The following is a 26,639-nucleotide window of genomic DNA, read 5'->3' as shown; positions in this document are numbered from 1 at the left end:
TAAATGCAAAGGAAGCAGAAAAAAAGAAATACTAAAGATCAGAGAAGAAATCAATGAAATAGAAAATCAGAGAGATAATAGAAAAATCAATGAAAGTAAAAGCCGATCCTTTCAGAAGATCAATAAAATTGATAAACCTCTAGTTAGATTAATCTTAAAAGAAAGTAAGGAGACACAAATTATCTTTATCAGGAATGAGAAAGGTGGCATTAATACAGATTCTACAGATTATTAAAAAGGGAAATGGGGTAATATTTTGAACAACATTATTCCAAAAATTCTACAATTTAGATGAAATAGACAAATTCCTTGAAAGACACCAAGTACCAAAGCTCACTCAAGAAGAAACAGATAATCTGAAAACCTGATATCTATGAAAGAAATCGGATTTATAGTCAAAATCTTCTTAAAAAACAAAACCCCAAACTCTCTATGTCTAAATGATTTCACCATCAAATTCTACCAAACACTTAAAGAAGAAATATCAGTTCTACACAAAGTCTTCCAGAATTTGAAGAGGAGATAATACTTCCCAACTCATTTTATAGGGCCAATATAAAATACCACAACCAAAGAACATTGCAAGCAAAGAAATCTGTAGACCAATATTGTCCCCTAAAACATAGATGCAAACATTCTTAACAAAACTTTAACAATCGAATCCAACAACATACAAGATGCATAAAAAGGACAAATATATCATGCCCAATTTGCGTTTGACTCAATAATACAAGGTTGGTTTAACATGCAAATATCAGTCAACATAACTCACCATATTAACAGACTAAAAAAGAAAAAATATATATATATATAAATAACATCAAGAGATGCAGAAAAGAAGTAGAAAACTCTCAGTAAAGTAGAAATAGAGAGGAACATCCTCAACCTGATAAAGGGCATCTACTTAAAACTACAGAGAATATCATTTCTAATGGTGAAAGACTGAATGTTTTAACCGAAAAAAAAAGACCGAATGTTTTCTGCTTAAGAACAAGAGCAAGACAAAAATGTTTATTCTCACCACTTCTATTGAACATTTTACTAGAGGTTTTAACCAGTGCAAAAGGCATGAAAAATGAATAAAAGACATCTAGATTGGAAATGAAGAACTTAAACTAATTGTCTACATAGAAAATTATACGCAATCTACCAAATAACCTACTATAATTAGTGAGTTTAGCAAAGTTCCAGAATACAAGATCAATATATAATAATTAATTGGATTTCTATGTACTAGAAATAAAATTAAAAATCAATGTCATTTACAATACCTAAGGGTGAAGCTGATAGACTACATGCAAGACATTTACACTGAAAAACACAAAATTGCTGAGAGTTAAACAAATGAAAGGAGAGAGATATTATGTTTACAAATTAAAAGATTTGATAATGTTAACATGTCTCTTCTCCCTAAATTGACCTATAGATTGAATGCAATTTCAACCAGAATATCAGTCGGCAACAATTTCAAAAAAAGAAAAGTAAAGTTGGAAAACTAATACCATTTGATTTCAAGATATAATATAAAATCAAGAATAATCCTTAGATTTCCTAGATGAACAACCAGATAGCTGGTTATGTTATGGAATGGTTAAGAAGGGAGGAAAACAAATTAAACAGTGGATCAAGAGTCCATATTGAATGGTAAGTTTGAGATACCTGTGAGCCATCTAAGAGGTAATTTCAAGCAACTGGTTAGACGGAAGAGTCAAAATTAAAGTTCTTGGCTATGTTTAGAAATTTTGGAATTATAAATATAAGAACAGAATTTAAATCTACAGGGATGGGCAGATGAGAGAGTAGATATATTTTTATCATCCCTTGAAGAGGATCTTACTCTGGTCCTTGGATCAGAGTAAAGGCTACTGAGAATAAGCAGTCAGGGAAGTGGGAGAAAAGCAAGAGGAAATAGCACGGTAAGAGACAAGAGTCAAAAATGTTTCAAGAAGTTGTCAAGTGCGCGTTGGCTTTGGTAACACAAACATCATTCACGGCATCGTTGGTAGACAGAGTTTCAGTGGAGTGGTGAGGGTGGAAGCCAAATTATGTTCCAGCATATACCATTATACCTCCTTGTAATTTTACTAAAGGAGGAAGTAAAATTCCCATAATCTTTCAAATAAATCAGGTCAACCCACTTACACACTCAGCCTCTCAAGGGTAACAAAAGACAAGAAGTAGTAGACAATAGCAAGTAATGTGGATCCAAATTTGCCTTTTGAATCTAGGGAGCAGGGTAGGAGTAGCATCAAGTGGTACTACCTTAGCATCATAGAATCTAAGAAGTAAAGCAAATATTGAAGGAACACCCCAGAGAGAGAAAATAAATAGCATGCACATCTAATCATCACAGCACTTCTTCCTCATGAGCTTGGATAGTCTCTGAGGCCCACAGCATTCCAGGTAGCCCTTACTAGTTGATCACATTTGGCATGGGAATTGAACCCATTCACCATCCCTATCCCAAGTCCCACCCAAGTCCCCTCTCCTTATCTAAGCCCGTTTACTTCACCTCTGCAAGACCACAAGCAGTCATTTAGCTTCTACTTCAACAGGGATAGGCAACTTTTATCTTCTTTTTAGGTTGACAAAAACTGCTCCCAGTACTTTCCACTCCTTAGAAGTTATTGGGACTCCAAGAGCCACCATAATCTTTTTTGTCCCCAAATGTCAACCTTTCAGGTAGGTATTTGAAGACAGCTTATATATTTCCCTAGAATTTTCTCTTCTCCAGTAGAAACAACTTAAGCATCTTTATCAAAGGATATAATATCAAATAGTTTCTAGTCTCATACCACCTCATTCACTTTTACCAGCACTCCCATTTGCCTGAAAAACCTACACACCTCCACGATCATGCTTTACGTGCTCAGGCTGAACTACAAAACTGGAATGCTGGCCCTAAACAACAGAGAAAAGCATCTATATCTAACTTACATGTAGTCCCAGCTACCAGATGCTAGAAGCTTTCCCCCAAGGACAGCAGGGGAGTAAGAACAAGTCTAAAGGGCCCCATGGGGATAAAGGGAGATCAGGCAAAGCAGGCATACGTTCCAGCTGTTGGAATTCCAGCAGTCTAACTACTGAGCAGAACAGATGATACATTCCAGGACGTTTTTCCCTTGGGCCATGTGAATTTTAGGATTGAAATATCCAGCAGAATAAAAATAGGTTCTGAATAAAATTACAGCATATTGAAGATGAATAAATTTAGCTTTAATAGACTAATAAAAAAGACTTCATTGTCTTTTAGCCAGTTTTTACATAAAGGAAACACTATTATCAACCCCTCTTAAGCATTTCAGAGGAAAAATTTTTACTTAATTTTTCAGGTTTCTTATGAGTTAGTTTACTAGAACAATATGGGGAATTAATCAAAAGAAAAGCATTATATTATATATATTTTATTGCTAAATTATATTATAGATATTATATAGTTTTTATTTCCAAATAGATTTTAAACTACTTAAGGGCAAGGATCATTTTTTTTTCTTTCTTGTATTTCATCCAGTGATTGGATATAAAAGATACTCAAATTATGTGCTTATTAAAATAATTAATGAATAAATTATAATAATTAAATGTATAATAATGAATTCATTCATTCATTAAGGAAATGTAATTAATTAAGGGAAAATAATTAATGAATAAATAAAACCATTTTATAAGCATAGGAAATGTCTTCAATTTTTGATTAGTCTTCAATGTCTATTGCTGGGTCTGCAGAAACAACCAAGAATTTCAAATTATTCTTTGGAAATTGATTTATTTCTCTCGTGTATCCCACTGATAACCACAAGCAGCCTATACAAATCATAGTGAAAGGCATTGAGGCTTTCCATTTCCACAAGACAAAAGGAAGACTTTATTTCTTAATCTTGTCTTCTCTTCCTTGGCTCTCCTGTCTTTGCTAGTAAAGTTTTACGATTATCAGCAGTTTCTCTTAAATAGCATTCTGTTACTCAGAAACCTCAACTGCAGCCATCTCTTTATAGGACATCATAAATGTTTTAGTTACTTTGGGTTGAGAGTTTCCCAGCCTTGCTTTTTTCCTTTTTCTTTATTCAGTGCTTGACCCCATTGCTTCAGTTTCCAGTAAGTCTTGTCACCTCCACTAACAAGAAAGAATGGAGTCACACTGCTTGAGATCTCTTACTTCATGAGGCACAGGTCTGCTGGCCATACCTAAAGCTTTAAATTCATAAAGCTTCTTGCCTAAGAAGCTGTCGAAATAACATTGGCAGAGGTTAAGTAATCTGAAAAATTAAATTAAAATACTTTCTAAGGGTGAGTTTAAGGAATCTTAGCTTTAATCTTTCTGAGATAAATACTTATCAAAATGAAAAATCCTTTGGATAAAGGATTTTCAAACAATGGGCAAGAAACTAAGGAATGATTTGTTATATTCTTTAGCACACAGGGATATAGAGCAAAGGATGCTATTATTTTTTGAGCAAACAGTTTGAACTTAACTTACGTGAATTGCTACATCTCCTCATCTTTGGCCAGAAGACTCTCCTTGTAAAAGTATCCATGTTATTGTGTCCTTTCATGCTGCAAAGACAGGAATACTTTGTAAGTTGGATAGCTCTTCAATTTTATGTCATTCACTCCAGTTTTATTAGTATTCTTTCATGATAATCCTCATAATACTATATATGCGTACATGTGTTTGAGTATACACATATCCATTTATATGCACTCTTGTGAGATGTGAGCTTCTTTTCTTGATTCTTTATGAACCAAGGAGGATCATACCTTTCCCTTAAAAGTAAGCCAAAGAGAATCAGAATATTTCAGTGCTGCAAAGTTCCCCAGAGATCATATAGTTCAACATTTTCATTTTACAGATAAAGTAACTGAGGCCCAAAGGTTAAATAACTAGGCAACTACTACAGAGTGCACTTTAAATGACCCTGCAAGCCTCAAAACAGTTCCTTCACTGGCCTGCAATGACCTTTAGTTCTCTCCTACCTAGTCTAAAATTCCCATCAGTTTCACAATGCCTGGCACTTAAAGTACTTATGTCAATTAATCGATAAGGATTAGGTAAGTGGAATCATTGTTCTTTTATGGACATTGTTAAAATTGGGGCTAGAATGAAAAAAATTATGAACTAAGCAGAATTTGTCTTTGATAACCCTTTTGACCTTTTTCTTACCATTCTGCTTTTTCTTTTGCTGCCTCAGAGGACTCTTTAGCTCCTGAAGTCTGCTTCCAGCACCACTCCTATTGAGGTTTTTAATTCCCAGCAGTGACCCAGATCTTTCTATGTTACCTCACTGACTAGCCAAACTTATTTGACTTGTGTTCTATTAATCTATGTAACCAGGTGCTACTATGATAGACTACAATCTAGAGGCTACTACCATTTCTCCAGTCCTTCAAATAACTCACTAATCCATAACTGGCTAGCATTTAAAATATTGAGGAATAATGTAACACTCCCCATATCTCATAGCTTTAAATATTGATCCTTCAAACAGAATAATTCTAGAACAGCAATGACTCATAAGTAGGTATGTCCCTTCCCCAATCCCCTCAACAGCATCCCATCATAATTCTCATAGTTATTACCTTTGTTTTACAACTGCCCCCAGCTGTCTCCCATTAGAACCTATCAACGCCTTTTTCTCCTTGACAGTTCTCTTGTGCCAATTGCAAGGATTCAGGTAAGGAGCATTTTACTTCTTCATGCAAAACAAGCTTATAAACTTTTTCTCTGGCTAATCTAATGGTCTCTATTTTATAGTACCAATATGTCATTCATCCTTTCTGATATTATGTTTTGTTTGATTTGGTTTGGTTTGTTTTTTTAAGATCAGCTCAAGTTTCTTGATCTTAATGTAGGCAGTTATACTCACCTAGTAACAATGACAAGAACAATTATAATAACAAACATTTACTGAATACTTCTTATGTATCAGCCAGTTTGCTAAACAAACACTTTGCGTGCTTTGTCTCATGTAATCATTTCAACAACACTTTAACCTATATGCTTTTAACATCTCTTGTTTTGTTGATGTGGAAACTGCTGGGTATATGATCTTGGGAAAACTACTTACCTTTCTGGGTTTCTCTAAAATGGGAATGATAATACCAATCTCACTGAGGATTCAATGAAATAATCCACATAAGATGTTTATCACAGTGCCTGACTATAGGAAGTGCTCCATAAACGTTAGCATTTGTTGAGTAACTTGTTCTGGGTCATACAGCTAGTAAGTGGTGGAGCCAGGGATCAAAGCCAGGCAGTCAGCCTCATATACTCTACTATCTCTAAAATGGTATGCATAAAGCACTCATAAATAATGGTGATTATCCAACATGATTAGCCTTGATTCTGAAGCATGAAAAGAGCTATTTCCTTACAGTTTGCTTTTCCCAGATAAACTTGAAGTTTGACCCCTTAAAATTTTATTTTTAGTTTTGCTATCTCCTTTAACAAATTTAAAATTCTGCAGCAGCAGTCCTATGTTTAGTTAACATTCACTATAAATGCTGACATAGATGTTGTCAATAAAATACCTAAGTCTAAGACAAAACTAACAAAGGCATAATCTTGCAGTAAGAAAACCCACCTTTTGTTTCAGCAGAGGTTCAAAAGGTTTAGAAAGAAGACTAAGGTTTATAGAGAAAATACTGAGACAATCTCTAACTGGCAAGTGTACTACTAAGGTGGGATTGGTGGAAGTAGGGGAGATTTTCTAACTGGTCTTCAGATAAATTGACAGTCCTTGGTTGACCATAAAAAGGCAAGCAGAAGTTTGGGGACGTTTCAAAAAGAGGAAGGAATGTTTGATGCTTGGAGCAGAGGATTATCAGTGGCCAGGCATATCCTGGAACAAGTGAGGTTGATGGTGGCTTTTACGGCAAGTCATTTCTCAATATTCCCAAGTGATCCTCATCAGAACGCTGTGAGGAAGGCAGGGCAGCCATTATTACTCCCTCTATTGCTAGTGAAGAAATAGTAGCTGATGAACTAAGGTTTCCCAAGGCCACATACAGCTATCAAAATGAACAACCTGGACTAGAATCTAGGTTTTCTCATTCCCTATTCATTGTTGTTTCCACCAGGTCACATTGATTCTATACCTCTTTTGCCAATTTAGACATGTTTTGATTAAAAGAAAACTAGGAATCCTTCATTTACTAATGGAATCAAATGATATTTTCACCATGTACTAGAGAAATGATTTGAAAATCATTTTATTCCCATTGTCCATTAGAAGGGAGTTGACTATCAGAAGATGAAAGCTGTATACAGTGTTATTTAAAAGTTTCTCCTGTTGACCTCTGGAAAGATTTGCTAATCTGATTTTTGGCCTCCCCTAAATATCTCTTACAATCATGAACAAACTGTGCAAGCACTATCCATTTATACATAAATGTATTTTACGTATAAGATATATTTCTCTTATCTTTAACCTTTCTAAGGCTTATTCTGCACTTCTTATTTTCTCTTTGACAGCTAAAGCTATTAGGTGAGAAGAAATCTTTCTTGTAACTAGTGAAGTGGTCAGTTAAACACATAGAGACTTTTTTCCTCTACATACAATCTCTTCTCCATTTTTGTAAAGTCTAGCCTCAAGCAATTTTCTCCTTGCTTAGAAATAGCATGACAAAATGGAGAGCGCTGAGTGGATTGAGGTCATTTAGGTGCCTGAGCAACAGAGCAAGTACCAAGAGACTTGCATAACCGGTTTTAATGAATACCTTAAAAATACATTTGCAGAGTTCACATTCTAAAACCTTTTTTAAATGTCAATTAGCCTCAGTAACTGTAGAAGAAAATGCAAGCTTGGACCACCACATTCTCCATTACTTTATCCTCTTTCTCTCCCCTACCTCTAGCCTTACCAGTGTGAAGATTATTGATGTTGGCAAGTGAATTAAAAGAATTAAAGTCAGCATTCCCAAGAAAATTATATCCATTTTCATTACTGAAATTAGTGGTAATTACTATAATCAATCTTTGGTAATGCAAATACATTTTCTGGAAATTGCAAAGAAACTACAGATTTAAGATTTAAATTAAAAACCTACAGAGGAAGGCTAGTGTAACCTCTGAGGGTTGTTTTTTAACTCAATTGCTTAGTTTTTAGAAAGGAGTATAGTTTATAATTTGCTATGAGCATGCATCAAGAAAAATAAGAAGGGGATTCCAAAGTAGCAAGACTATAAAGGCAAACTAAACCTTTTCTCTGATTACTGTGAATAGTCCAGGGAAGGGAGAAGAGAAAGAACCGATGTGCTGCCTCTTCCTGAGGAGGTACTTCCTTGACTACCAAGAGAAACAAGACAGACACTGAAGCCAAGACATTCCAAAGAGGGAACATGGTTGCCAGGAAGTGCTTTGATCTCAAGCTAAAATTTTTGCGGGTTAATGGAAGTAAAGTGAAGAATTAGTGAGGAAGGTAATGGATTGTACCTTAAACATTTATCTCTATACTTTTTTTTTCTAAATTATCATCTTTAAAATAGTGGTGGTTTAACACTATTTGAGCTCAACCACTCAAAAGCAAAGCTTATTTTTTATACAAAATAAAAACACACAGAAAAATAATAACTAAATCATGGAGGCATGAGAAGAACACTACCACTTAGAAATCCTAGAGAATGGTTCTAGAACTTAAGCCTTTCCTTTTGGAACTAACGACAGCAGCAGCTATTGTCACCTGGTGGCAGCAGATCTGGGTAGCAGAACAATCTCTTTGAAATATGACATTAACTTCTTGAATTTAAAAGTGAGGACATGAAGTGATATCTAATGAATTGCCAAGACATATTTTTTTTGCCTGGGTTGAATGATGATGTGCTTGTCTGACATCTCTCTCCATTTTCTTTCTTCCCTCCAAATTAGTTAAATCTGAGAGCATGTTGCACTAAGCAAGGCTCAAGTTTTAAGTATGTTTACTTGACTTAGGTGAGAACTACAAAGTAATTTGAGGGTCAATTTGCAGAGCAGTTAATTGGATCATTAGACAACTATCTAATTTAATTACTATAAAAACTCAATTAACAGAGCTGTGAAACAGATGATTTGATAATTTCATCCATATCCTAACTTAACTGAATAGGCCATGTGGTGCACATATTTATTTCTCAGTGATTGGCCATTAAAACAAGCAAGAAAATAATGAATAGTGGACTCATCTGAAGATGGTATTGATATTAACTATGAGGGCTTCCACTAGTGATAAAAAATATACATACAGGTTTAGAATTTTCCCCTCCTTCTATACTACTTGTCTCATACCATAAAACTTCCAAATTACAAGTTAGGACTGAACTATTGGAGATCCAAAATTAAGACTGAATTTTTGGATGCCCACTAATTTTTGGCTATCCTTTACAATAGTAAACTTAAGACCAAATACAAGGAAAAGAAAACTACATGCACTGTAGTCCTACTATGTCAGGAATTTTGACTTGTAGCATTAATTTAATCTTCACAACCATCCAACAAAGAAAGTGTTATTGTCCCCATTGTCTAGAGGAGAAACTTCAGGCTCAGAGAAGTTAAGGAATCAGTCAAAAATACTCAAGTATTAAATGACAGAGGTAAGCATCTCCCCCAACCACGCCCCTTCTCAAGTAGTTTTAAATTTTACTTTTCAAAATGGAAACATCTTATTTTTGCTGATGACATGATCATTGTAAATATTACAATCATACCAAGAAAGTTAAAGGATCACATCTCTGCTAATTTGCACACACACACACACACACCCCCCCCCCAAACACTAACATACAACAATCCTAGCAGCTTCCTGTGGGGAAGCATCCCTCATTATTAAATTATTTTAATTTTTACTGAGCTGAAGTCATATCTGCTTACGAAGACTCTGCAGAATAAATAAATTTTTTCTTCTTTATTGAAAGCTTTTCCATTACCTGTACTGTATTTAAAAACAATTCTCATGCCCCAACTTAGAAATTTTTTTCTTTAGGCTCACCACACCCAGTTCCTTCAACTCTCTCTCATAGGATAGTATCTCCAACTCTATAGTTTTGCTAGATAATATCCTAAAATTGAACACAATATTCCAGATGTAAAAATGATCAGCCTACAGGAGAATATTTAACTCTCTTAATTTGGATACTTCATTTTAAAGCACTTTCTTAAGCATATTACCTTTATGACTGAAATCTAAGTTTGCCTTTACTTTCTAGAGCATTTATATCCAATTTTTCACTCCTAATGAGTTTACAGCCAATTGAAACCCCTAAGTATTTTTGCCAGATCTTCTGCTTTCTATATTTGAACAGTTGTTTGTCTTAATCTAATTGTGAATTCTCTACATTAATTCCTGTTGTGTTCCTATTATTTGCCTATAATCCAAATCTGCCAAAATTTTTTGAATCAGTTCTATTATCCAGTATATTATATATCCAGTATATATATATATCCAGTATAACCATTCCAGGTTATGTCACTTCCAATTGAACCCATTCACCTCTTATGTCTTCATATCACTAATAAAAATGTCAAGCAGGTAAGGACTAAGGTCACAGCCCTGCAATTTGTCACTCAAAACACCCTTATAACTTGATATCAATCCATTAATCAACTGCCTTTGTGCACCGTGCAACAGTATATTAGATAAAAATCTACTGAATGGTATTTTAAGTTAGCCTAAATTCTGCCATATTTTACACAATGATTGCAGCATAAAATGTTAAAATTATATACAGGTTGTATTCAAGACGACACATGAGCCATCACTTTTTTTGTTCATGGGTATACATTTATTATAGGGTATATTAGAAAATACATCACTGGTACATTGCAAACCTATGACCTTACAGATATTTTCATTTAGGATGAGGCTAAGTTTAAGCCAAAAAAAATGAGTTGATTTAAAGAAAAATTTTAGCTATATAAAAATAGACATGGTGTGTGAATAGGGCAAAAAAAAAATGAAGGTGTAAAGCAAACGACTGAAACTAGGGAAACGCTGGCATAGAGTTTTATAGTTTTCAACAAACAAATACATTCACATAAAACAATAACAGAGAGTACATGAGAGACATCAACAAATGCCTTACAGAATATATAGCCACTATTCTCAGTCAATAAGTTTCATGAAACATCAGAAAAGAGTTTACATAATTTTAGTGTCCTAAGAAAACCTTTATAGGTTCCTAGGAATCAACATCTGCCTCTTATCCTTTATGAAATTAAGCAGGGTTAAAATATAACAGTAGAAATTTACTTTTCAATATTTTTCCTAAAGTTCTCACAATCCATCTGTTTAATAATCTGCTCTACAATTGCGTATGGCCTCAAGCTTGTAAGTCTATGATGTCTGGATACACTTTTACACACATTATGAAAATTGAGACATTGCCTGTCTCCAGTCTTCCGACACTTCTACTACACAGAATTCCTCCAAGATACCTAAAAATAGCTCCTAAATCACAGATGGAATTTTTTTGCTACTCTAGCATGTGTGTATTTCATTTGACCCTAAGGACTTCAAGTAATTTATACTATCTTCACGCTCTCATCAATCAGTCAATAAACATTTTGAACATTCACTACGTGCTAAGCAATATGTTTAAAATTGTTTTCCCTTGGGAACTCAGAGTTTAGCAGAGGAGAAAGGTATGTAAATAAATATATATTTATTTACAACATGACAGGTGCTATAACAGAAACATGTATAGAATGCCATATAGACACAGAGGAGAAACCATCCACATTTTTGTGGCTTTAAAAAGGTAGAGATATGTGAGTTGGGTCTTAAAGACTGTCCATGAATTCTCCAAAGAGGGGCATTTGCACAAAAGCATAAGTTCAGTGTTCAGAAAACACTGAGCAGTTTGGCAAAGCTGGAGCTGAAAAAGCATGAAAGGAATAAACAGAGATGAGATGAAAGAAAAGCTGAAAACATATCATGAAGGACCTTGTGTGCCGTGGTAAGAAATCTTGACTTAATTCTGTAAATCATAGAGAACCAAAAAAAAAAAAAGGCTTTTAAGCAGAGAAATGACACGATTTATTTTTAGAGAAATAATTTGTGGGAGTAAAGAAGTTGTCTTCTTTGCTTGATTGGAGGATGAGGGGAGAAAATGCATGCCAAGCAGCAGGAAGAACTTTTAAGGAGGCTGCTGAAACGATGCAGGCAAACAATAATGAGGGCCAGATTCAAGGTACTGTCCTATTTGGGCTTTCAATTCCTGATCTACATCTTCTTCTCCTTCTAGTTGAATAATTACTTTTGATAGAGGAGGTAAAGACAAAACAGGGGACTAATTCTACTCTTTCTCCAGCACCTATAATTTTCCCCAAGTGAGAACTATCACCTTCTTGTTTTTCTACTTAATATAAAAATTCACAAAAATTTTTACACAATCAAAAGCTAAGTGTTTTGTTAGCATTTTCCTATGCTTTAGAGTATTCTCAGCTTTTATCCTTCCTGACACTATTATTACACATTTCTGTTACCCTTTTCTATTTGAATTCAGTTACATACACATGGCAAAATTTGCCAGATATCCCCCAGTATGTGTCTGCTTCTTTTTCATTTGCTAAAAGAACTCCCAAATTTTAGGTAGATACACAAATATCTAGGTTAACATTTGCATTTCCCAGACTTTATTATAGCTAGATGTGGCCACCTGACCAATTTTACCCAAAGGAAGTAATAGGAACTAGTATGTGCAACTTGAGTATTCTTATGGGGTGAAGATATCTTTTTCCCTTCTTCCTTCTAGATGGCTGGTATACTATACAAGTAATGGCTGGAACTGGAGCAGCCATATTGGACCATGAGGTGACCTTGAGAATGGTGTCTACATGCAGCAGAGCCACAAAAATGGCTGAACCCATGAGAACCATGTGGAGCACAGACACTGTGCCAATCATGGACTATCCACCTTCAGACTTTAACAGGAGAAAGAAATGAATTTCTATCTTATTTAAGCTTCTATAACTTTAGATTCTTAGTAGCCAGATCTAGTCCTAAGTGACACAGTATCCTTTCTTTTAAATTTTAACCTCTTCCACCTTCTCTTTAAAGATCATAAAGTTCAAGTAAAAGAATAAGTAAAAATATCACTGACACCCTTCCTCCATCTCACCCAATTCTTGCGCTACCATGTAGGTTTATTGGGTGCCTCTCTGTTGCTCCCTCATTGGAATAATCTCAAACCGTAAGGTCAATGTGTCATTTGAAAGCCAGTCGTTATTAATGAGCCATCATTTCTTTTAAATTCACTGGTCAAGGGAGTCTACCTGTCTTTTCCAAAAACAGTTAGAAATCTACACTTTTAGAAAGATAGTTCTAAATTTAGACTGCCTGGATTCGAATCTGGCTCTACCACTAATTTTCTGCATGATATCAGGCAAATTACTTAACCTTTCTGACCCTCAGTTTCTTCATCTGTAAAACTGGGATAATAGTTGTTGTAAGGATTAAATGAGGCAATTAATGTAAAATATTTAGTACAGTGCCTTGCATATTGTAACTGTTCAATAAGTAAGAGCTATCATTACTTAGTATGACTTAGTGGACCAGACACTCCCTCATTCCCTTTCTTTGGTTTTACAAATTCCAAAATGACGTGGTCACTGTATTCATGGTCTTTCCTACTTCCACATCTCCAAGCATTTATCTCTCACTGACCAGATTAAACTCAAACTAGAGGTTTACTTCACTGCTTCCTCAACTTTCTGAAGGAAAAAAAATTCAGAAGTACACTACCACTCTTTTCATGTTTTCTTTGAACAAGGTGTGTCCTTCATGCCATTTCATTACTCACTTCTAGTTCTAAACCCCATCCCACCATGATCTGAAGATAATAATTACAAACTTGTCTTAATATGCCACATTCATTTTCTTCATTACTTATGTTCTGCATTTGTGTGGAGACATTTAAGGCCAAAAGTGCTATTAATGACCTTCTTCCTTGTTTCCTCAAGTGAACATGTATCTTTTCCACTATTGATCTGTCAATGGCAGACCTGTTGTTCTCTATATTATTTGGTTTTAAAGTTTTTGATAAACATGATCTTTATCTCTAAACTCCTTTTAAATTTAAGTTGAAAACTCTTTGAAAATTCTTCAGGTTTCCTTCCAGATTTTGCAAGATATATTCCAACTTTTCCCAGGTGCCCAAATAGTCTAGAAAACTATGTCAGGATACTATATATTCAGTTAGCTATCCACTTGTCATATCTCCTTTTTTTCCACTATTTGAGTTCTCCAGGACTCCAAAGTCACTAATCAACCATTCTAGGTTTCTTTTGATGGTTTCCTTTATCACCAAAAGTGAGAATGGTCAGCAGTTTCAGTATCTTTCAGCCTCTCTATCTTCCCAGTAGGTCTTCCTGCAGCTACATCCATACTCCTCTTCAATAAAGAGTAAATAAACTTTCACCCTTAAGACTCTTCCTCCTAGGTAATTATAGCTTTATTAAATATATTATAAGCTTTCTTAAAAAACATATTTTTTTCTCTGAATTCCTAATGCCAATTTTGAGGCTTCCAGTTCCAGAGCTAATAAGTAATGGAAAATTATTTTTAAATGTGAAACAATTTCATGGAGGCTTCCAGTCATAGAACTAATAAGTAACGGAACCATAATTAAAAGCCATTGTTCCTTCTACTACACCACATTATCACAGAACTTAAATAACTTCTGACCTCAAACTTTTAAAATCCAGTTAGAAACTAAGAGTAACACACACGGAGAAAATAATAAACAATAAAAGACTGTAATGTATATTATGCTAAGTTGTAAAAAACATTAAGAGCTAAAATTAGGTCAGTACAAAAATACGGATACAAACAGTAGGAAAAAGAGATTTGCACAGGTTGAAGAGACTAGAAACGATTTCATGAAGAAGGTGGAATTTTAACTGTGACGTTAAGAATAGTCAGCATTAGGTAGGCAATAGCTTAGACGAAGGTTTTCCAGGAAAATTAAGGCATATACTCAGAATATCCATGACATATTCCTAAGACAGCAAGGACATCAGTTTAACAAGAGCAGAAGACATGCATTGTCACCAATGGTGTTTTCTAAGGAGAGAGGACTTACAATATGGCGGACCGTAAGGGTCAGACATTGGAGCCAGCAAAGCACAGCACAGATTTTCCCTAACTGAAATTCCACAAGCATAGCCTCAGCAGTCCACAAGTTTTCTACAAGAATTTTTAAATTTTGTGTTTTCATTTATTTGATTATCTAAGCAAATATATACAGTTTGATAGATAGATTTATCCATATGACCACCACAATAACAAGTACTGCCAAGAGATTTCAGTGCCCACATCAGCTTATGTACGTGATTATGTCAGTGCTATCGAGTTTAATTATTGAGGGTCCCTGAGAACAAATAGAAGCTGACTCAATACATAAATGATATATTCACACCAAAAGTCTAAATGGCATAATAGCATAATATATGAATAAAGGTTCTGAAGCAGTTCAAACGGAAAACAATGATATCACACAGTGACACAGGTATAACAAATGCAAAAAAATCTACCTATAAAATCAATACTATATTCACATGGTGAGCACAGAGTTGGTTTCAGCAAAAAATTATGTCTCATTAAATTTATGGTATTTGGAATTTTACTAAATTTCCAGGTTTTTTTATATCAAATTTACAAATTTATTTATTTTTTATGCTTATACAAGAACTACAAACATAAGGAGATTACATATAGCTTTCTGTTTATTTATTTTAATTTAATAAAATTAATTTAAGTCGGCACTGGCCAACTATGAAAAATTTTCTTGTCTTTAAAAAGTGGTCTATCTAAGGGACTGGAAATATTGTACATCTTGATCTGAGTGGTAATTACCTGGATGGACATATATTTACAAATTCATTGAACTAAACACTTAATATTTGTGTATCTATATTATACCTCAATGGGAAAGTGAAAAAATAAAACCCAACAAACAAACAGAATAGTCTGTATATTTTCTTTTTTACTTTTTGTTTATTGCAGTAACATTGGTTTATAACATTGTATAAATTTCAGACGTACATCATTATACTGCTATTTCTGCATAGATTACATCATGTTCTCATGTTCACCACCCAAAGACTTTTCATCACCACACACATGTGCCTAATCACCCCTTTCGCCCTCCTCCCTCTCCTCTTCCCCTCTGGTAACCACCAATCCAATCTCTGTCTCTATGTGTTTGTTTGCTGTTGTTTTTATCTACTACTTATGAGTGAGATCATATGGTATTTGACCTTCTCCCTCTGACTTATTTCACTTAGCATAATACCCTCAATGTCCATCCATGTTGTCACAAATGGCTGGATTTCATCGTTTCTTACGGCTGAGTAGTATTCCATTGTGTATATATACTACATTTTCTCATCCATTTGCCCCTTGATGGGCACTTAGGTTGCTTCCAAGTCTTGGCTATTGTGAATAATGCTGCAATGAACACAGGGGTGCATGTATCCTTATGCATTGGTGTTTTCATGTTCTTTGGATAAATACCCAGCAGTGGAACAGCTGGATCGTATGGTAGTTCTACCCTTAATTTTTTGAGGAATCTGCATAGTGTTTTCCATAGTGGCCACACCAGTTTGCACTCCCACCAGCAGTGTAGGAGAGTTCCCTTCTCTCCACATCCTTTCCAACACTTGTTGTTCCCTGTCTTGTTAATTATAGCCATTCTGACGGGTGTGAGGTGATATCTCATTGTAGTTTTGATTTGCATTTTCCAGATAGTTAATGATGTTGAACATCTTTTCAAGTGCCTGTTGGCCATCTCTTTATCTTCTTTGGAGAAATGTCTGTTCAGGTCTTTTGCCCATTTTTTTATTGTGTTGTTGGTTTTTTTTTTGTTGAGATGTAAGAGTTCTTTATATATTTTGGAGATTAACCCCTTATCAGATATATGGTTTACAAATATCTTCTCCCAATTGTTAAGTTGTCTTTTCATTTTGTTGATGGTTTCCTTTGCTGTGCAGAAGCTTTTCAGTTTGATGTAGTCCCATTTGTTTATTTTTTCTATTGTTTCTCTTGCCCATTCAGACATGGTGCTTGAAAATATGTTGCTAAGACTAATGTCAAAGAGCGTACTCCCTATGTTTTCTTCTAGAAGTTTCATGGTTTCAGGTCTTACATTCAACTCTTTAAGCCATTTTCAGTTAATTTTTGTATGGTGTAAGATAATGGTCTACCTTCATTTTTTTGCATGTGGCTGTCCAGTCTTCCCAACACCATTTGTTGTTGTTTCCTTTCTCCATTGTATGTTCTTGGCTCTTTGTCGAAGATTAGCCTTCCATAGATGTGTGGGCTTATTTCTGGGCTTTCAATTCTATTCCATTGATCTGCTACTCTGCTTTCCAGTCCCTCTAGTGAACTTTTCATTTCCAGTATTGTAGTCTTCATTTCTGATTGGTTCTTTTTTATATCTTCCATTTCTTTGTTGACGTTCTCACTGAGTTCATCCATTCTTCTCCCAAGATCGGTGAGCATCCTTAACACTCTTTGTTTGAACTCTCTGTCAGGTGGGTTGCTCATTTCTGTTTCATTTAGTGCCTTTTCTGGGGTTTTGTCCTGTTCCCTTACTTGAAACGTATTCCTTTGCCTCCTCATTTTGCCTCTTTCCCTGTGCTTGTGTCTATGTATTAGGTAGATCAGCTACGTCTCCTGATCTTGGAGAGGTGACCTTATATAAGTGATGCCTTATGAGGCCCGGCAGTATGCTTCCCTCTCATCACCAGCTCCAAATGTTCCAGGAGTGACCCCTGTGTGGGCTACATGTGTCCTTCTGTTGTGGTGGGGTTGCTCTTCCCGTAGGTGCCCAGGGAGGCTGAGCTGTCCCCCAGTCCAGCTGGTTGTAATGCTCAGCTGCATGTAGTTGTTCTGGGCCCTTCAGTCTCTTTATTCAGTGTGGGGAGCCCCAGCAAAGTTGGCTGCAAGGTCTAATAGCACATTTCTGCTGCAGTTTTTCTATTAAGTGAGTAGGCACCCAGTGTGGCTGGTTGTTAGGTTCAGGGGCTTACAATTGCTATAAGCCTCCAGCCTATAAGGCTCTTGTCAGCTCTCTGAGGATTGCAGCTGGGTGGGGCTGGCCTATGGTACAGAAGCACCCAATTGTTTCAGGCTTTGGATGGTAGGGCCAATCCCCTATGTGGGTCTTTGAGAAGCACAAGTCTTCTGCAGCTAACAAGCCCCACCGCCCAGAAGTCCACACACACCGTCAACACAGTCCTGCCCCATGTACAGGCCCCGACCCCCTGAAGTGGACCCAGTCTCTCCAAGGCAGGAGCCCCACTCACTCCACCAACACTCCACACTCTCCACCCGCTCCTTGTGCACACTGTGCCCCACAGAGGTGGAGCCACTTGCCAGGCTGTGGAGAATCCAGTCACCAATCTATACAGGCCTACAAGTTGCCCAAGGGCTTACTGTTGGGTGGGGGCCAGTCCCTGCCTCAGCTGGATTAAATTGGTGCTCTAGTGGGTGGGGCTGACCCTGGGCTAGCAGGCCCCAGGGAGAACTCCAATGGCATCTGCCAGCATCTGTATCAGCACACCCACACCAGGCCACAACAATGGCCGCCACCAATGTCCCAGTCCCTGGAGAGGTGTCACCTCTCACTGAAATGCACTCAGAGCCTATCAGGTGAGTCTCTTTTCACCAAAAGACTGTGCACCTTCCGTTCTGGTGATTTTAGGTTGCTTTCCGAGATGGTGAATTTGTGCATAGGCCCTTTAAGAGCCGGCTTTAATTTCTTTGTGAACCAGCTTTTCTTGGGGTATTCTTCAATGTTATTAGTAGCAAGCAAAGTCAGATATTATGCCACTCATCTCTGTTGCGCTGGGTCCAAAAAATGCCTATAGGGGGAGTGTTCCCCGGCTCAGGGCCCTGCTCCTCCAGGGAAGGCTGCGTACCTTTGGGCTGCTCCTGGGCGGCCATGGAGTGCTGCAGCTTGTGAAGGTGACGTTTTTTCTCTTCAAAAGGGAGTTTCTGCCTCTTCCACCTCAAACAGGATTGTTGTTTGTTGCAGGGCTTCCTCTTATCCAGTTTTCAGCTCTCTCTCAGGGGTAACTTTTCCAAGAGTAGTTGTAAATTGGCTGTGTCCACAGGAGGAGATGAGTTCAGAGTCTGCCTATGCCACCACCTTGACTTCTCTCCCATATATTTCTTGAGTTTGAGGAAATATTGGTAGAGCAGCTTTGGAACAGACAAATTTAGATCCTATTTGCAATTCTGCCTTTTACTAGCTGGGTAACCTAGGACAGGCTACTTAACCAGTACAAGCCCCATTTTCTCCAACTGTACAATGAGGATAATAATAGATCCTTGCAAGATGTTACAAGGGTTATAGAGAGATTTTGTAGGTAAAATACCTAAAACAGACTTAGTATATAACGGCGTTCATTGATAGTGATAAAGTGATAAATGATAGTGAGGAAGGAAGGGAGGAAGGGAGGGGCGAAGGAAGGGATAAACAAGCAAGCTTCAACTTAACATGATACACGCATACATGTGCACACACATACAATTATATATGCATGATTTTGAAGGTTTTAAGCAAAGGAGGAAGAGGACGAAAGCAATCCTTTAAAAACTGCTATCTGACAGTGTTATTAAGGCAGGGATAGAGTAGAAACTGGAGTGTAGGAAGTCTACTAAAAATTCATCATAATTTTCAATAACCAAAGTGTTTAAATCAGTAAATTACATGTCCTGCAGTGAGCTTTTAGAGAGCTTCAAAACTATTCCATCTATATGGATTTTTCTCCAAGCTTCAAAAAACATTTATTAAGTACCTATTTGCTACAGAACCAACAAAAATGGTCATGATTCTGCCTCCCCGGGAACATATGAGCTAAATGGATGGATACATAAAACAAATCAATAAAGTGAAAAAATTACATATTCATTTTAGATTCAAGTAAAGAAATAATGGCTGTGAACTTTAAAAACCCAGGACATCCATCATCAGCACTACTCAGATGCCAGAAGAAGGGCAGGGCTGTTTCAGATAAAGTCTCTCTGAGAAGATGATATCCAAGTAAAACTAGATGAAGAAGCTAGCCAAATGGATGTTTGGAGGAAGAATATTCCAGGTGTATGGAAAGGAGAGAGCTTGATGTGTTCAAGGAAAAGCAAGGAGCAGAATGAGCTAAAGGAAAGGAATAGCAGAAAATGAGATCAGAGAAATAGTGAGGGACAGATCAAGTGGACATACAGACCATGATAAGAACTTTGAATTTGATTCTGAATAAGATGAGAAATCATTGGAGAATTCTTAGGAAAGGAGTGACCTAATCTAACTTGAGTTTTTCAAAGGATTACTCTGGCTGCTGTTTTGAGAAGGGACTGCAGAGGGGAAAGGACAGAGGCAGGGAGAACTTTTGGGAAGGGGATTCATAGAAGAAGAGAGCACATTGGCTTTCTTCTCTTCTCCCCATAGAAGAAGCACTAGAGAACCACTCTTAAAGACTTAGGGAAGGGGAAACAAATATCTCACTTCCACAGGTGGAGTTTTGCTGAACCCCAAAACTCAGAGGACCATCTTGGTGTGACCACCAAGGTTGGAATGCTAAGAGAAAGAGTGAACCTGCTACATGACCCCTGGAATTTGGGAGTATTTGAGAACAGGAAAATGGATGCTTGCCACCCACCTGAAGATTATGAAGGTGGCTGGAGCTTCCCATGATGGCAGCAAAGAGAGAAGGAGGCAAGGGGTAATAGCCTACTCTTCCCCCACTGAGGCAAGGATGTGAGTTCCTGTGGGCCAATGGGAGACTACAGAAGGTAACCAGGCTCGAGCTACCCCACATAATCTAATTTTCTGCCAGGAATAGAGAAACCCAGGAGAAAGAGAAAGAGGGTATGTCCCTAGGGGCAGGGGTTGAGGTTGGGTCATAAGAACTCAGCCTGGATACACTGGTTGTGTAGTGCCTTCTTTATTAGGAGGCTCTTAAAGGCAGATTACACATAAGACTTTTTTTCCTTTTCCTATACTCTCCCTTCTCTCACTGTCTACCCTAGAGGAAACAGAAAAAGTAGGAGACAAGTAAAAAATAAAGAGATCTAGTGGAAGAACAGATTCTGCCCCACCTTTACTTCATAAACCCTAATCCCTGCTATACTGCTCCAAAGGCATATTGGGAAAATCCATACCCAGAGGATTGTCTGTCTTCAGGGCCACTGCTACTCATTTCTCATTATAACCTAACTTGCATTACAAGGACTCAAGGTATTTGCATAATATTTATAGACAACACCATAGCCAATTATGGAAATGAGGGTTTCTTCTAAACAGAACATAGAGAAAGAAGGTCACTCCTGTCTTCCATCTAAATGTTGCTGTCTTTATTTGATCTTGACAGCAATTCATCTGCAGCTCCTTGCATAAAGTGTAACAATGATCTCTTTATACTCTGGGGAGACAAAAAATGAGGCAGGCTTTAGAGTTTCAGCTACTTAGCACCCATCCACAGAGAATCATATAAATAAATAACATAGAGAGAATAAATAAATGATAGAGAATATTGATGATTATAGTGTAGATTAATACAGATGACGAATGAATATAGATTCATTCATTCAACAAGTACTTATTCAGTATTTAGTATGTGGTAGGCACTGAGTATTGAGTAGATTCCTTACAATCTCATGGGAAAGGTAGATATTTTAAAAGTAAACAAACAAATCATTATATAATTCTAGACTCAGAACAACACTATGAAGCAAAAGAACAAGATGTAGTGATGGAGAACTCTTTACATTTGGGGGACAGGGGAAACTTCTCTGAAGGATAAAAAGAAACCAGCAGATGAAAAGTTGGAGCAAAGGCCCTGATGTGAAAAAGTGCTTGGTGTTTTCCAGAAATTTTTAAAAACTAGTATAACAAGAACTTAGAGAGAAAAGTAGACAACAGTGTAAGATGCAGTTAGATGGAAAGTCAAGCATGTGCCTTATAGACATTCAAGGCCTTAACAGACTTTCCAAAGCCCTTGTTCAGACTTTATTCTAAGTGTAACGAGAAAACTTTGATGGTTTCAAACTTTGAAGACCCACATTTAAAAAGATCACCTGGGCTGCAGGCTGTGTGGGAGAATGGATTGAATAGGAGCCAAAATAGAGAACAGTAAGGAGATTACTGAAAAAGATCAAAGATGTTAATGTCTTGGATTAGATGGTAGTTAGCCGTGAAGGTGAGCAAAATTAAGCCCTTTTTCCTTCTGATTCTACACGCTTGTGAGGGATAAGCTTATGACAACTTCAACTGACACTTTTATGCTGATGACTCCCAAATCTTTCTCACTGGACACAATTTCTTTCCTAAAATCCCTGTTCCCTGTGCCCTCTCCATATCTGATTACTTAATGGACAGTTTCTTTCAGATAGCACAAATTCAAATGGAATTCTTCATCCTCCCCTCAAAACTTGTTGCCTTTGTGACTTCTCATCATTCTCCCTCCCCATTACTTGGAATCAAAACCTTGGCATCATCTTTGATGCCTCCCTTTCTGTCCAACTCCCATATCCAGGATGGTGAACATTAAGAGCATGTGCTCTGGGGCCAGCCCCGTGGCTTAGCGGTTAAATGCGCGTGCTCCGCTGCTGGCGGCCTAGGTTCAGATCCCGGGCGTGCTCCGATGCACCATTTGTCAGGCCATCCTGTGGCGACGTCCCACATAAAGTGGAGGAAGATGGGAACAGATGTTAGCTCAGGGCCAGTCTTCCTCAAAAGAAAAAAATTAAAAATGAATTAATAAATTAATTAATTAATTAAAAAAAAAGAGTATGTGCTCTAGAGTTGGAATACTTGGGCCAATGAATTAGAACGGTGTTATAGGACATTTACCTGGTATATGGTTACCATTGCTATGCACATTATATCTCAGGAATTCTTTTTAATTTCAACTCCTGCAAGCCCTAGAATGTGCGGGAATCCTAGCTGATCACACCAACAGTTTCAGGTACAGTCTGTCCAAATCAAATAAACATAGCAGCACTGAGTCAGAGAGTGGATACCTGACCCTCCTCGGTTATGTTGAGAGGAAAAATGTTGTTTCCTAAGTTGACAATGGTTTTCTCAATGAATAGTATGCAGGCTACCACAGTCCTTACACCACAAAATTGTCATATAAAGAGTGAGCTATTGTGGCCCTGGAGGAAGATGAACCTATTTTTTGGTTTTGGTTTTGGTTTCTCAAGAAAATCTAAAAATCTTCCCCTCTAGAGATAGAGCTGAAGTTTCAGAAAGGACTGACAGACTCTTGGTAGTTATAAGAAAGTGAGAAAGGGTAGGATCACCAACGAAGAACACTTTGAGTGAGAAGAGCCAATGATGAAAGACAGCATGTGTACATAGTGGAGAGGAGAAGGAAATAGAACCTATGAAAGATTCAGGGAAGCAGAGGTCAGACAGAATGCTATCGCCCCTTCCAGATCCACTCTCCACCTGCTCTGTGGTGGGGGAAAGGGTGTATGTATGAACCTGCATGGATAAATCTATGAGCTCTCTTGTCCTCTTGCTTTCAGTTGAGTACACTCAATGGGATGTGCACCAGCAAAGATAAGAGACTCAACTAAAGGCCACAGCTCCTGCTAGCAATAGGCCATTGTTATTACACCCAGATTTCTGTATTATCCCTTGTATTTTCCTTACATCCCGCTCCTACACCTTTATAAATTGTCACCTTATTAAACTCTACTCAAATTATGCAATTTGCATGTGTGACTTATTTCTTGCCAGGATCCTTACTGAGAAGATGTAAGCCATGAGAATAATTATGAAAAAAAAGAAAGATTACTGAATTACATGCTTAAAAAGCCAGCGGTTTTTTTTTGTTAAGTGTAGAATGAAGAGGTCTTCAGTGGACAGTCTCACTCCCATCCCAGTTTCTTTTCAGGGCCTGATTAAACAGTGTTTACACTTACTTGAGCTGACTCCAAAGAAATAAGCAAGTGCCTGACTACAGATTTCATTTAACCTAGATCATCTCAGGAAAGAGTCCTACTAATGTCTAAAATAATTGGGGGATGAGGAGGGGAGTGAAAGAGTGTCAAAGAACCACCAAGGGAGCCAATCTTCTTTTATTATTTTGAGAGACAGAAGATTTTCAAGCTCAGCAAGCTTCCCATTCTGCAGTGAACCTAATTAAAGTAAACAGAATTTTAAAATGAACCAAACCCAATTAGGCAGTGGGAGCTAACATTTCTTTTCAATTATTATGTAAGGTCACATCTCATAGTTGTGTGCTAGACACCTTCTCCTTTATTCAGTTTGTCTTCCCATCCACTGCCCTTCCCAGAGCGCCCAAGAACAGAGACCCCAGGCCATCAGATGGTCTGAGCTAGCCCAAACTTCCCTGTCCCATCTCTCTTGTCCTGTGCACAAACAGATGCTATACCACATGGCTAACTCATGACGCGGAGCTGAGGGACAGCGGTGGTGGCACCTGAAAACAGAGACAGACAGGGAAAAAGTCACGCATTTTTTAACGCTAATTCTGCAGCCAGAGCTGATACTCCTTGGCAGTTTATAAACTTATGATATGACTGCTGAGACCACTCTACCATCTGAAAATGGAGAATTGCTACTAGTACTTTCATAACAAAAGAAACAGTCCCTGACAATAATGTCATGTCTATCCTAAGGAAAGTTGAGGATTTTGAGGGTAGGGGGTGAAGGAGATCAGATTGTCTTATCCACACAAATGAAATATGGTATAATTATTATGTAAATGTTCTAAAGGAAATGTATAGTAAAACTATAGTACAACTCAAACACAGATATCATAATGCATGTTAGTCTAAAAGTAGGATGAAAAATTTTAATAAAAAAAGTTTTTTAAAATATAACTCATACTACATTCAAGGGATGCATTTGAAGCCTTGAAAATCTATATATTGTTTGCTAGATAATTCATATATAATTATAATGTATATACAATAATACAATATAATTATAATGTATATACAATACTTCTTTCAGAATTGGACAGATTTTGTAATAAATATAATGACATTGGAAGAATTGAATATAAAAATAAACTAAATTTCACAAAGGTATATAAAACTTCTCACCTCTCAAATACATTTTTCTTCTTTTATTATGTCCATTTATAAAAATCTATCATGTATAAGTTTTCTAAAAATAGAGTCTATATATATATTTATCACTCAATAAAAATGGAAATAATTAAAAGGTTATTAGTTTAGTTGGAAATTAAGATTCATGCTTCTAAATAACCTTTAGATCAAAGAAGACATTAAAACCGAAAGCTGCAAGAAAGCATGGAAAGATGAACTCTTCATACCATTTATTTATTTAGCCAATGAACATTTACTGAGCACTTGCGATGGCAAAGAAAGCATTTTGTTAGGCACGTAGGGGTGTGAAGACAGATGTGACCGTCCTTCTCCAAGGTGAGGCAATCACACACTAGAGTGGAAATATAATGCTAAGGACTGTGGGAATCCAGAAGAAAAAATTATTCATTCTAATTGATCAGAATACAAAAGAAAAAAGTTACATTTGAATAAATCAAAATCCTGGGGAATGTACTGGCTTTGGTTAGACAGAGATAGTGAGGGGAAGAGGACATTCCATGCTGCAGGAAGGCACAAAGACACAGAGGCATGAATGTGGAATGGGTGAAACATAGAAGTACAACTAAACCTGTTAGAAGCTGAGCCTGTAATAGCAGGATTAAAGAGTAAAATAAAGTGTAGATGGCCTTAGAAGCTCAAGCTTTATTGTGCAAAGCTCCTGGAGATCTTGTTAAAAAGAAGATTCTGATTCAGTAGGTTAAGAGTAGGGCCTGAGAGTGTGCATTTCTAACAAGCTCCCAAATCATAACAGTAACGCCGCTGTGGCCAATACTTTGAGCAGCAAGGTGATAAAGGACGCAAGAGTGGGGATCGTGGAGATTTAGTGTCCTTGGAGAAAAGCAATGCAATGTAGCCATTAAAATATAGTCTTTGGAGTCAGACAGATTGGATTTAAATTACAGTTCCTTCACTTACTAGCTGTGTATCCTTCGGCAACTTACCTTTGGAGACATAGTTTCCTCATTTATAAAATGAGAAAGTAATTACCTCAAAATGTTTTTTTTGTTAGTTGTTAGGATTACATGAGATAATCATTGCAAATAACTTACAATAGAACAGAGCAAAAAGTAAATACTTGATATGTAGTGGCATTATTTCCTGGAGCCTATAACATGAGAGAGCTCCTTTCTCTCCTCTGCTGCTCTCCTTAAGCAGGAAAATCACTAGGTTTTTTTTTTTTTTCTTTCCTTTTCTTTTTTTACCCTGCGTCTTTTCTTCATACTGTGGAACTGCTGAAAGAATCATTTAAAAACAAAAGCTATTAGACACTTACTGTATCTTCACACTGTTGAAATTATTCTAAATTAGAGCTAAACTCAAAGTTTTTTTCTTTTTTTATTGAGATATAATTGATATATAACATTGTATTAGCTTTAGGTGTACAATATAATGATTTTACATACATGCATACCTTGTTTTATTGTGCTTTGCTTTATTGCACTTTGCAGATATTGCATTCTTTATAAATTGAAGGTTTGCAGCAACACTGCATCAAGCAAGTCTATACGCACCATTTTTCCAACAGCATTTGCTCACTTGGTGTCTCTGTGTCACATTTTG

General features: G+C 36.8%; 1 long non-coding RNA gene across 2 annotated transcripts in view; it reads right to left on the bottom strand.

The window, feature by feature from the left end:
- Nucleotides 1–4,425: 4,425 nt before the first annotated feature.
- LOC131414942 (uncharacterized) overlaps nt 4,426–26,639 on the bottom strand; it is a 107,193-nt gene continuing 84,979 nt past the window's right edge. The window contains exon 4 of one of the 2 annotated variants that reach the window (XR_009222268.1): nt 4,426–4,554. This is a non-coding gene — a long non-coding RNA (uncharacterized LOC131414942). Of the gene's footprint in view, nt 4,555–26,159; nt 26,312–26,639 lie in introns of those variants that run through there. The other variant, XR_009222267.1, reaches the window with a different exon arrangement.

This window comes from Diceros bicornis, chromosome 15 (genome assembly GCF_020826845.1).
Source record: "Diceros bicornis minor isolate mBicDic1 chromosome 15, mDicBic1.mat.cur, whole genome shotgun sequence".
NCBI classification, from domain to species: Eukaryota; Metazoa; Chordata; class Mammalia; order Perissodactyla; family Rhinocerotidae; genus Diceros; species Diceros bicornis.
This window is presented reverse-complemented; position numbering and strand designations above follow the sequence as displayed.